The sequence below is a fragment of the Neoarius graeffei genome, chromosome 23 (assembly GCF_027579695.1).
Source record: "Neoarius graeffei isolate fNeoGra1 chromosome 23, fNeoGra1.pri, whole genome shotgun sequence".
Taxonomy (NCBI): domain Eukaryota; kingdom Metazoa; phylum Chordata; class Actinopteri; order Siluriformes; family Ariidae; genus Neoarius; species Neoarius graeffei.
The window spans coordinates 50,205,525-50,219,538 of NC_083591.1; the positions used below are offsets into that span (position 1 = coordinate 50,205,525).

Below are 14,014 nucleotides of genomic sequence, written 5' to 3' on the forward strand. Positions count from 1 at the left end.
TTTGTAGTGTTACAAACTGGAATGGATTTAATTGGGATTATCTTGGACTAATATGTGGACTGAATGAGGAAATGGACTCTGATATGATGATATGTAAAACTGGTAGCTTGTTATTGGAAAATTACTGATCAACTTGTTGGTCTATTTTGCTCTGGAGTCAAAAAACAAATAAAGCTTTGTTAATATCTTGCAATTTGGTTTTGCTTCACAAGGCAGTAGTTACTGAGAATATTTTAGATTTATTTTCTGTGCCTGTTTTACACTCCTGGACTGGAGGACGGCAACATTCCTGACTTTTCCAAACTTACATGATCAGACAGATATATGCTTTGACTTCTGTGTTACTGAATGGAAAAAGGCCAGTTACCAATGGAGCTACCTGTGCTGCTGTGGTACAGACTGCTAACACGGCAGCTGCAAGCTCTGGTCCGAGCAGTGCAGTTAACTCTGCCGCCAGTCCCACAGGTGCTGCAGCGGTGAAAAAAAGTGCACGTACTAATGCGAATCCAGCTCCAACTCCAGTGCTTCCCAAAAAAAAGACGAGGTACTTCAGAATAGTGAAATATTTTTCATCGTAATACCATCTGCTTTCATCTTCATTTGAAGCTTTTTCTCTCTCTTCTTGTTCTCTTCTCTGCTCTTCTTCCTTGCTCGATTTTTCCACATCCCTTTTCCTTTTTTCACTTTCTTTTATCTTTAATTCCATCTCTTTCTCCAGCTTTCTGACCCTGTTTTCTGCAATCTTTAGAGACTCCTGCAGCAACTGCAGCTCTCCATAAGGTTTTTCATGCTTTTTGTGAATTTCTGCTGTTAAATGGCCGATTTCACTCTGGCTGTGACACCTGCGTCTTTCTATCTCCTGCTTCTCTATCTCCAAGGCCTTCATGATATCAGCCTTGCGATGTTCAGCCATCTGTTTTACTTCCTGCTTGGCCTTCTGAATTGATGCATTTAGTTTTTCTTGCTTTTTCTGTTCCAATATTGCCAGTGCTTTCTCTATAATCTTTGTTTCCTGGTTGGTGAAGTGACCATAGTTGTTCTGTTCCAGCATCTCATCCAGCTTCTTCAGGAGCCGTTCCACCTGGTCACAGTTCTCTGGGTTCTTGTTGTTGAAAGCCAAGAAACGGCCACCGAATCGTGCAATGACATCCCGGATTCTTTGACTCTGTCTCGATATAAACTGCTCAATTGGCTTTCCTTTCAGCTCGTCTTCATGGGTAAATATAATGATTGTGTGGTCACTCATGTTCTCCTTGAAAGCTGCCTCAATCATATCTAAAGTCTTCTGCTGCTCCTCTGTGAAGCGAGTGATTGGTATGATGAGCAGAAATGCATGTGGTCCAGGTGAACACATGGTCAGACATCTTAGCACTTCTTCTGTTACCTCACTTTGCTGGAGCGAGGTGTCAAACCAGCCAGGAGTGTCAATCAGCGCCAGGCTCCGCCCCTGAACTTCTCCACATTCCTTCTGGCATTGGTTTGTCACTGAGCCCATGCTCAATTCAGATGGGAAGCATTCTTTACCCAAGATGGTATTTCCAGTGGCACTTTTACCTGAACCTGTTCTGCCCACCAGTACCAACCGTAGCTGATTTATTGGGGACTGAATGGCTCCATGGAGACTGGTGGAGTTTCGCCTCATCTCTGGATGCTGTTTGGACAGAAAGGCGACCTTATATTTTAGTAACACCAACAGAATAGTGTAGGATATATATAAATCTATTAGTCTCCATATCTCTCTGTTAGCCATTTAAACTGCATATGAAGTGATTTTTTTTCAAACATACAAGTGCAAAGTTTAAGACAACAGTCATAAAAACTGATGACACAAAGAATTTTCATGGGTTTACCAAAATATTGTCTGTTTTTAAGTCGCAGCCAAAATGCATCATACAGCACTGCTAAGACGTCATGCTGATTGCAAACTTAGTATCACATATCACATTTCACTACAGCAGACAGTAAACCCAAACAAAGAGGACGTCGATATTGTGTCATCAGAGCGCCAAATAATGTGAGTTATATGAACATAAATTTTACCCCGGTACATGGATGCATCAGTTCCCATCCAATCCAGCTCTGAGACAAAAGCGGGTCATGTTTGTGCAGCGGCATCTACCGGACTTTCATGAACTTCTGAGCAAATATACTGTGCTATGTTCAGCACATTTTGAAGACGGCTGTTATGAAAGAAGGTATTCTGCCTTAATGGTTGGTGAAAATAAACTATACGCCATCCTGTGAAAAGAGTCCGTACCAACCAGAGACTCTGTCATGATAAAGCCATCAGAAATCACCAGTGAACTCCAAAAAAAAACCAAGTAAGTTTATATTCTAAAATGTTATATTTTCTGTCAATAGCAATCGAACAATCTGTGTCACATGATTTATTGTTCTTATTGTCCTTTCTGTGGACCAAATTTGTAGCAAGTAAGAATATTAAGACCTATTCTTGCCGAGATGGAATAATAAATAAACAGTCAGGCTAGCCTATTTATTATTCATTATGCAACAAAACTAGGTGGTGCTTCATAAAGAGCCTCATTAATACTACTAAAGGTAAAATGGAAACGAAAGCCTAGGTTTCATGTTCGTTTCATAAAACTGCCCAATTACTAAGAGAATTGTCGTCTTCATGCTGTGTGATGCATTTTATTCGCTCGATAGAACCGTCAAAAGCCATATTTCCAACAGCATCAACCACTTCTCAACAGCAGCCAAATTCCAATGTCCTCACAAGATTGGAAGCATCACAATGTTCACACTTGCACCTATATATAATAAAAATTATATTCATAACATTTTAAGCAAACAGCCGGCTAGAAGTTGAATGACTCACCACACTCGAGATCAGACTGTCAGTCATACAAATGCCACTGCACACGACATACAATTTATGTTTTGCTTTTCCTTTCCTTCAAATCTGTAGCGTAGTTTGGGGGGGGTATCGGCACCAAAAACCCAGGGCCTCACCACTAGGGGGGGGCCCCTGCCAATCACCGGACGTGCTGGTCAAACTTTATTTACACTATGTGCCTGCGCCGGTGGCGTCTACACATAACGTGGAATATGGTTATATAATTATTCTATTTTCTGTGACGAGACAGCTTATATCAAGGTAAGACACACTAGGCCTACTGGCACTGACATAGGCTTATGGCTTGTTTATGCGTACCCTCCAGATTCTGAAGTTGCCCCTGCGCAGTGGTCCATGCTGCTCAGGATTCTAATGCTATGGTTACTCAAACAAAGAATTAATCTGCTAGCTGAGTTGTGGTGTGGTGATGGTACGGTTTTCTTAGCAGTGTTAAAACAAGTATGAGGCGGTTTAAATCCGGCGCACGTAAAAGGAGAGAAAGATTAGAGGAGCAACAGAGGAGAGATGCTGTGACTTCTAGCTGTGCTCCACTGACGAGATATTTTCGCCAGGCTACGGTTGATGCTACACCTGAGGTGAACGAGACAGGCGGATGTGCTGGTACTAGCACTGTGGAAAATGATATTTTGCCACTGGTTTGTACTTGTTTGCAATGCGCAGTTCCAGTGCGCTACGCAGTGCTGCAGAGTTCGAATGATATAATCACCCAGAGCGAGCTGTATGATTTATAATTGATGTGAAATAAAATTAAAGCCTGTTAGTTTGCACTTATTGTCATGTGTGAGTCTGTTGCTGAAGATTATGGTTGCATTTTCGAAATTGTAAAAATGCCTTTATCGCCGGTATTTTATTAGGCTATAGCCTAAGATATGGGTAGGGGGGCCTCTGAAACATCTACCGCCCCCCCCTGTCACAATACCCAAGCTATGCCCCTGCTTCAAATAATTTGTTTATTCAAATAATGTAATTTAAAACTAACCAAGCCTCAACTGCTCCTGTTCCTTCATAATATGCTTCTAATACAGTTTGACTAAGACCATCAATATCAGCTTGTTCATCCATATTGTTGTCTTGGTCTTGCTCTTTGTGAGTGGTTCATCTTTATATGGTGCATACTGGCTGTGAAAAACGTCGTAGTCTGCTTCTGCTTCATTTGAACTAAATCATCATAAAATGCCAACTACATTCAGTCTAAAAATCTGGGTGGTATTTTTTGTCCCTGTGTAGATATATAGTAGGAACAGATACTCTAACATGTTGGAAATCCCATTTCTCGGATAATCTCTTCAGCTATGACGCTGTATTGGTAACGATCAAGAACTTGGTATGCCATTTTCTTAGCTACTGGAAAGACAGCGTGTGTATAAATGGCAATATCACTTTCAAATATAAACAGAATTTGCAGAAATGTATAGAAATCTAAACATTTATTATCACACACACACATCACATTATCTCTAGCCGCTTTATCCTTCTACAGGGTCGCAGGCAAGCTGGAGCCTATCCCAGCTGACTACGGGCGAAAGGCGGGGTACACCCTGGACAAGTCGCCAGGTCATCACAGGGCTGACACATAGACACAGACAACCATTCACACTCACATTCACACCTACGGTCAATTTAGAGTCACCAGTTAACCTAACCTGCATGTCTTTGGACTGTGGGGGAAACCGGAGCACCCGGAGGAAACCCACGCGGACACGGGGAGAACATGCAAACTCCGCACAGAAAGGCCCTCGCCGGCCCCGGGGCTCGAACCCAGGACCTTCTTGCTGTGAGGCGACAGCGCTAACCACTACACCACCGTGCCGCCCAACATTTATTATACTGTTTCCAAATATAAATTAGAGTAGACTTTATTGATCCCTTTAGGAGGGTTCCCTCAGGGAAATTAAGATTCCAGCAGCATCATTACAGGATAATAGAGAATAGAAAATCGAGAAAAAAACTTCTAGATAAATTAAATATTGCAAAAGTCGGGAGTATTTTATTATTAGGAGAACTGGTTCTACCAGTTTATATCTATCTATATCTATATCTATATCAGTGGCGGCTGATAGTCTTTCAAACAGGGGAGGCTGGTCGGTTATGATATTTCCAGATTTTAAAAGAAAACCACATCAATTTTGCCCATACTCTTGCCTCTGATCTGGCTGATTGTTGGCAGGGTCACAAACTGTGAAATAACAGGTTCTTTTGGCCCATTAGCCTACTGTCCAATATACATGATGGTGGTGTTGGGGGGTATATTTTAACATTTAATATTTTAAAATTGTGGCATGTTGTTTAAAAATTGATCATTATTGAAAGCAGCTCTTTGTCAGGAACCTCAGCAGTAACAGCAGAGTGTTCTGGAATAGGCACAAGCACTGACCTTGGGGAGCCAAACATAGAGCTGGGTGCCACACATTTCATTCAATGACACTTTCCCTATATTTTACTTATTTTGACTGAGAAATGTTTTATTGACAATTTTGATAACCCTTCACTTTTAATCCAGGTCTGTAGTATGAAATGTTCTCGGCTGTGTTTTTGTTTAAAAATGTTTTCCAAATTGTAGCTGTGTTTAATTCATATCCAGAAAAATATATATTCCAATATAATATACTCAGCATAAACATTTTAAATAGATTCTATATTTTTGGTCCATCCATGACATATTACTAAAGTAGCCTATTTACTGTTGTTGATGTGGGTCACTTGCTGTTAGCCAATTCACTTTCTCGTACCAGGAGAGCTGAAAGGAACGAGTATTATTCCCTACCTTTTTCACCAAGTCAGTTTGAGGCATTGGTCTATCCTGCTCTTTAATTTTAATTTTTTCCTCGAAAGGAAGACTGGCAAATGACTTCGCCAAAATTAAATCAGCAATGCTTGGCATCCGTGCGCAGCTTTCTTGCTAGCTGACTAGCCCCCTCAAGTTCAAGTTCAGTCACTCAAATAAACGAAATTTCTGGAACTAACTTGACAACACTACACTTTATTTACAATGAAAATATATACAAACTAAAAAAGCTGGTAGAAACCGTATGTAATGAATGAAATCGAAATGTAAGCTGATCTCTTACAATACACCACAGCACTTGCGAATCCGCATGGGACTGAACTGAGATTCACCGCTGCCTGTCTATATTTGAAACGAGCTGTCAATCAAAGAAAATATCCGGCCGCTTTCACCAATCACCAGTCTCCTCGCGGAAACTGCCATGCCCCTCCCACTGTGAGGCTGGGAGTCCGTGGGCGGGCGTTTTCGCAATATTTGTCCAATCAGGGCCGCTGGAGGTAGTTTTTAACAGGGGGTGCTGTAATCTATAATATTCTGATGTAAGTCAAAAATGTCATCTGTATTCCCTAGGCTATATAACCAATCCAAAGCCATATCTAAAACATGCATTAATGCCCATAGACTTGCTTAATAATATATCTCTATTTGGCAACATAAAGAATCACCAATAAATAAAATTACTGTCAAAAGCACAATGTCAGCCTTGGAGGAAATAATCGTGTAGCCATTGAGGCCAATTTAAGAAAATTAAGATGCAGTTACACACATCACCAACTTATTCTTGTTTGCTGTAGCAAGACACAGGCCTCATTGACTACATGTATCAGTGCCAAGCTTTTTGAAGCTAGTTAGTATGCTGAAAGTCACACCAATGGACCACCGTTCACTTCAGTAATCATCCAATAAATAAATGGATATCTTGATATTCAACATTTTATTGACATATACAACTTCAAATTGCCAATTTAAAATTTACTGCAAAAACTTGTCTCTGACAATAATGAAATAATCTTCAAAAAAACAAAACAAAACAAAAAAACAGCTCTCCATATCGTGCACGCACAAAGCACAAAAAATAAGATTATAAAAATTCCTTTCCATAAGACTTTCCATAAGACTCTCCATCCCAACCAAGTTAGTAGGCTATTAAACTGTTAACGCGAACATGAACAGAAATGTGCAGACCATAACTGAGCTGCTATCAGTGCCTGGTTACAGGTGTCCAAAAGTCGAGGTGCGCTCCGGGTTTGTGGAGATAAAGTCTCTCATGAGGGAACGAATGTCCAAAGAGTTCAGAATTGCAGTGTGGGCATGCATCAAAGAAAGGTGTGTGAGTCTTTTCTGGGTCATGGTGCTGCGTATCCATGTTTTCAAAAGACGCAAGGCGGAGAAAGTGCACTCAGATGATGCCACGGAGATGGGTAGGCACAGGCATAACTCTATCAGTTTTTCTGCCTCTGAAAACATGGCTCTTGTTTGGGGTTGGAGCTCGGTCAAACACGACGCCACATTTTAGACTGTGACACCCTTAGACCCTTTGTCTTTTGTGACATGGCAGAGATGGTTTGCAATGCTTGGCCCAAGCATTTTGAGCTGGAGTTCAAGGCGCTCTGTGTCAGCCTCCTGCGGGAGTTGAAGTTCCTCTAGATTGACGTGCATTCCCTCTGTCGCTTTGATAACAGCTCTCTCCCGTTTCGCTGCAAGTTCCATACTGCCCTGATCAAATCGTCGTTCCAGCTCCAGATATGACATCAACAGCCTCAAAAAAGCTACGACGCCAATCCACCAGTGCACAACTGGCCACGGCCTCTGGGTTGGTAGTTTGACGAAGACGAGCTGGGGTTTTGCTGACTCTCACGGTGGTGTCTGGCATTTTCAGGGCGTTTTGTGATGCTCGGGTTTCAACCTTGCCAATCAGCTCATCCACAACGGTATCATCCCGGAGTGTGGCGATTTGCTCTCTCAGCACCTGTATGCATTCCAATGCACCTGTGCAGTTGCTGTGGCGCTCTGTAGGCTTGTGGAAACTGCTTCGCAGGGCTCGAACAAGGCATGACGGCAAAGAAGACCGAAGTATATTCTCCCTTTTAAAGCCTGTTTGTAGAGTCCCCCGATTTTCGCTCTGCTGTCTCCCCTGACACTCTTGTCATCCTGTAACTTGTGTAGTGTAGACAGCAGAGAAGGGTAAGCTGCAGTGACGCGTTTGATGGCCATGTCACGAATGCACCACCGTGTGGGGCAAAGGCCCAAAATATTGATAGCAACCTCATCGCAGCCAAAAAACGTCTGGTAGAGATCTTTTCGTTTTGATGACTCTCTGATTACCGCTGAGACGCCCTGAACAAAGTTCAGGGTGTCGGCCACAAGGCTAACTTCACGCGCGGCTTCTTGAAGAATTAAATCCAGAGAATGGTTGGCACAATGTACATAAAGTGACTGTGGGTTCACCTCCTTCAGCCGAGCTTGCACACCTGAAAAACGCCCAGACATATTGGCAGCTCTATCAAAACAAAATCCTGTAATCCGTTCCATAGGGAGGCTCAGTCATAAGAAAATGTCCTTAATGCAATTGAACAGAGTTTCTCCTGTGCTGTCTGGGGCGTTGTAAAACCCCAAAAATGCTGTGTGGGGCACAAGGCTGCTGTCAACATACTTGAGACTGCAGGAGAACTGCTCTGTGTTGCTGATGTCGGTCGTGCCATCAGCTGTCAGACCATAAAATCGACAGTGAGCTGAGCGGGCAACAATTTCATTTTGGATGGCATGGGCGAACTTTTGAATGATTTCATTTTGGATTGTGGCTGACATCCAGTTTTTTCTCCCTTCAATCCATTTTCGTTCTTTGGGGAGGTCATAGGTACGCTCCAGCATTAATTCATAAAGTATTCCTTCTCGTGTTGTGTCGCCTCTGAAGGCAATGCCTTTACTGCCCAGGAATCGAATGGTCCTGAAGAGAAGCTCCAAGCAGTGTCGTGCTGTGAGCTGCATTTTGGCACACGCATGGGATAACCGAGCATCTATTGGGACATCCTGCAAAGCAGCCAACTTTTGAACGCATTCGCGGTGAAAGTCGGACCTCTCATGCTCGTTAAATTTTTCTGCAGCCCTGCGCCAATTTGTAAATCCAGTGTTGATAAAGGGGCTATCTTTTTTAATTTTGTCTCTTTGTGCGAGTTTTTTTTCGACCGCTTTCAAGCACACAAAGCAGAAAATTACATCCTTGTCCTCAACATAATGCAGCCACTGCCATCTCGTAAACCAAGTCGGTTTCACAGAACGGGAAAAACTTTCATTTCCACAACGCCGTGAGGGGAATTTAAACTCTGATGTTGGCTGTGAGGGTTTATCTAGGCCCACCAAGCTAGGATGGGTTGAGGGCGCAGGAGCTGGATCTGGCCGTGGATCAGGCACTGACTACTCACGTTGCTCTCGCTACTATCCTCCTCATGGATGGTTGCAGTGGTGCTCTTCTTTAGAGGCGGTGGTTTCCCAAAAAAATCAACAATTCGTTTTTGTGACATAGCTCCTTTCTCATCTGTAGCCTACATGTAGCCTACGGACTCTCACGCAGAATAGAGCGAGCCGGAAACTGACAACAGTAACCATTGGCAACGCTTCTGCGACCAGGATATCAAGTCGACCTAAATTATCTATCTGTCATCACTAAATTATAATCTGTCATCACTGTCCAAAATATACCTACAGTTTTCAGACAGATCATTTACAGATTGAGAAAATAAAATAATAAAAAAAAATTCTCACTCTCGCCAGTAGGGGGTGCTGCAGCACCTGTAGCACCCCCACCTCCGACGGCCATGTGTCTAATAATCGTCTTGCATTTTGAGATTGAAAAGCGCAGAGCTCCCAAATGCCATTGAAGTCCACTGAGGCTGGGAGTCTATGGGACTCCGTGGGCGGCCGTTTTCGCAGTATTTGTCCAATAATCGTCTTGCATTTTGAGATTGAAAAGCACATAGCTCCCAAATGCCATTGAAGTCCACTGAGGCTGGGCTGCATCACGCTGTCACGAGGGGGAAAAACTCACGCACACATTAGGCGAACTGGGGAAAGTTATAAGGGAATGATTTCGCACTGTAGTTGGGTTGAGCACATATTTCTATGATTCTGGATCTGAAATAACAATGTTATAAGGTCGGCTATAACATAAGCCTAGTGCAATTCATCCTACACGATGTTCGTCATTTTTAGAGGAGGCTGAGCCTCCCTTGTTGTCTTAGAGCAATCGCCCGTGATATATATTTTCACACAGGGGTTATTGACTAAAATTTAATTGGGGTTTCTTTTGTTTTCACAGATTTTCCACATACAAGTGTTTTCTTTGCTTATTGCCCAGTAGGTAAAAAACAAACTAAAAAACAAACAAACATCGCTTCATATACATTTTAACTTTTGCAACAAACATCATTCCTACAGAACTAACGATGAGAAAGAAACAATAACAGAAAGTGCATAACTACTCACTTTTTAAAATCACAGAAAAAAACTTTCCTCAGAAAATAGAATTTTGCTTCTCTCTCTCTCTCTCTCTCTCTCTCTGTCTTGTGTAGCCTTCTTCTGAATTTAACTTCCTCCTTTTTCTGAATTTAACTTCCTCCTGAAAGAGTAATGATACAAGTGTGTACAGCCAATGTGGCCAAAAGGAGAGAGCTGGTCCAGCACACCTGCTCAACCCAACCCAACCCAACCCAACCCAACCCAACTTTATTGTCATTCTTCCACATACACAGTATACAGCAGAAGGGAACGCCATTCTCAATAGACCAAGGTGCTTAGATAGTGCAAACATTAAGTATCATGACAAAACAGTAATCATTAAGTACTAAATAATACAAGAGCTAAGGCAGGTGTGATGAGTGTGAAGAGGTAGAGATGTAAGAATAACGTGCTAGTGTGCGGATTAAAGTGATTGTGTGCAGTTTTGTGCTAAATATCCATTGTTCCTTTTTGAGTGATGGAGTACAGATGCTTGGAATGTCCATTGTCTATTTTGTGTGTAGTGTAGCATGAGGGAGGCAGGTTGTTATGGGAGTGAGTTGTTGGGTGGCACCAGGGTGTTCAGAGGGCTGATAGCTTGGGGGAAGAAGCTGTTGCAGAACCTTGCAGTGCAAGTCCTGATGGCAGAAGGTCAAACAGACTGTGGGAAGGATGAGAGGGATCCTTTACAATGGCAGAGGCTCTGCATACATGTTGTGCCTGGAAGTTGTCCTTGATGGAGGGGAGGGAGACACGCTTTACAGTTCCTCTGTATAAGGTTGTGAGGATGGGTGGGGAAAAGCCGGCTCTCTTCAGCTTCCACAAGACATGAAGATGTTCTTGTGCCTTCTTCATAGCGGAGTTGATGTTGATGGACCAGGTGAGAAATGTCCATCAAGAAACTTGGTGCTTCTGAATCTCTCTACTACAGAGCCACTGATGAACAGGGAAAGGTGATCAGTCGACCCTCTCTGGAAATCACCAGTTGTTCCCACATCTTCTCTGTGTGGTATTTCATTGTTGTTGCTGATGAGGCCCACTACCATTGTGTCATCAGCGAACTTGACAGTGAGGTTGGATTCCGACTTGGCCGTGCAGTTGTGGGTGAGTAGCGTGAACAGCAGTGGGCTGAGTACACAGCCTTGGGGGGTACCTGTGCTAAGCATGATGGTGCCTGATGTTCTGCTGCCGATGCACACTGACTACAATCTTTGTCAGAAAGTCTAGAATCCAGTTGCAGAGCGGAGTGTCAAGGTCCAGCAGAGAGAGTTTCCTCTTGATTGTATTGAATGCTGAGCTGAAGTCAGTGAACAGCATTCTAACCTATGTATCCTTTGTGTCCAGATGTGATAAAACAGAGTGCATGGTGTCAGAGATTGCATCATTGATGGAGCAATCGGGGTAGTATGCAAGTTGCAGAGGGGTTCAGTGAAGTGGGCAGAATGGAGTGAATGTGTCTCTTGACCAGACGCTTGAAGCACATCATCATGATGAGAGCCAGTGCTACTGGACAGTAATCATTAAGACATGTAACTGTTGACTTCCTCGTCACTGGGATGATGGTGATCTTTCTGAAGCTCACAGGGACCACAGCCTGGCTCAGGAAGATGTTAAACATGTTTGTGAGGACACCTGCCAGCTGGTCAGCACAGTCCCTGAGTGCTCTCCCTGGTATATTGTCCAGGCCTGCAGCTTTGTGTGGGTTGACTCTGGAGAGTGTCCTCCTCATGCCAGCTGGGGCCAGGCAGAGCACCTGCTTCTCAGGGGTGGGCATGGACTTGCATGCCACATGTTGTTCAGTCTGTTTCAACCATATGTAGAAGTCATTTAACATTTCAAGGAGATGGGCGTCATTGTTGGTATGCAGTGTGATTTTATAATCTTTTAGGGCCTGAATGCCCTGCCACATGCATCTGGGGTCCTTAGTATCACAGAAGTAGATGTTAATATTTTGTGCATACTGGTATTTTGCTTTCCTGATGGCCTTGGAAAGCTGAGCCCTTGCCGAGAAAAGGACAACATTCTCAGGTGAATAGCAGTTGTCAAGGTAGTGTTTATTTGGACTGAGTGAACGGCAAACTAACCAATCACAATTAAGCAGCGTGGGACCGTATCAGAACGAGTACACTGCATAAAGCCAGTGGCACTTTAATGAAAAGACTGGGACTTTCATATGAAGTTCTTTGGGTGTGAATTAACTAAATTAGCTTGCAGATTGAATTTGACAAGACGATATGCAATTTTCTACAACCTTGATTTTCTGGTTGGTGAAGTGACTGTAGTCATTCTGTTCCAGCACCTCATCCAGCTTCTTCAGGAGCCATTCCACCTGGTCCCAGTTCTCTGGGTTCTTGTTGTTGAATGCCAAGAAACGGCGACCAAATCGTGCAATGACATCCTGGATTCTTTGACCCTGTTCCAATATAAATTACTCAACTTCCTCTTCTTCTAGCTCGTCTACACAGGTAAATATGATGATCATGTGGTCACTGATGTTCTCCTCGAAAGCTGCCTCAATCATATCTGTAGTCTGCTGCTGCTCCTCTGTGAAGTGAGCGATTGGCATGATGAGCAGAAATGCATGTGGTCCAGGTGAACACATGGTCAGACATCTGAACACTTCCTGTGTTATCTCACTTGGCTGGACGGAGGAGTTGAACCAGCTAGGAGTGGCAAACAGCGCCAGGCTCTGCCTCTGAACCACTTCACATTCATTCTAGCATCCGTTTGTCACTGAGTTCATGCTCACTTTAGATGAGAAGCATTTTTTTCTTACCAAAGTTGGTGTTTCCAGTGGCATTTTTAATTGTATATATATGACAGAGAGAGACAAAATATTACATGGTGCCGTGAAGATATGAAGTTTATCTTCGAGTGGTGAATATATTTCATGAGTGAGCAAAGCGAACGAGTGAAGTATTTTTCAACACAAGAAAAACTTCATATCTTTTTGCCACAGCCCTGTGATGACCTGGCGACTTGTCCAGGGTGTACCCCGCCTTTCGCCCGTAGTCAGCTGGGATAGGCTCCAGCTTGGCTGTGACCCTGTAGAACAGGATAAAGCGGCTAGAGATAATGAGACGAGATCTTTTTGCCACCATGTACAACCCCGATTCCAAATAAGTTGGGACAAAGTACAAATTGTAAATAAAAACGGAATGCAATAATTTACAAATCTCAAAAACTGATATTGTATTCACAATAGAAAATGGACAACATATCAAATGTCGAAAGTGAGACATTTTGAAATTTCATGCCAAATATTGGCTCATTTGAAATTTCATGACAGCAACACATCTCAAAGTTGGGACAGGGGCAATAAGAGGCTGGAAAAGTTAAAGGTACAAAAAAGGAACAGCTGGAGGACCAAATTGCAACTCATTAGGTCAATTGGCAATAAGCCATTAACATGACTGGGTATAAAAAGAGCATCTTGGAGTAGCAGCGGCTCTCAGAAGTAAAGATGGGAAGAGGATCACCAATCCCCCTAATTCTGCGCCAACAAATAGTGGAGCAATATCAGAAAGGAGTTCAACAGTGTAAAATTGCAAAGAGTTTGAACATATCATCATCTACAGTGCATAATATCATCAAAAGATTCAGAGAATCTGGAAGAATCTCTGTGCATAAGGGTCAAGGTCGGAAAACCATACTGGGTGCCCGTGATCTTCGGGCCCTTAGACGGCACTGCATCACATACAGGCATGCTTCTGTATTGGAAATCACAAAATGGGCTCAGGAATATTTCCAGAGAACATTATCTGTGAACACAATTCACTGTGCCATCCGCCGTCGCAAGCTAAAACTCTATAGTTCAAAGAAGAAGCCGCATCTAAACATGATCCAGAAGCGCAGAC

At 43.0% G+C, this 14,014-nt stretch overlaps 1 pseudogene; it reads right to left on the minus strand.

The window, feature by feature from the left end:
• Positions 1-304: 304 nt before the first annotated feature.
• LOC132871311 (GTPase IMAP family member 8-like) lies at positions 305-12,957 on the minus strand (annotated as a pseudogene).
• Between the last annotated feature and the right edge of the window lie 1,057 nt (positions 12,958-14,014).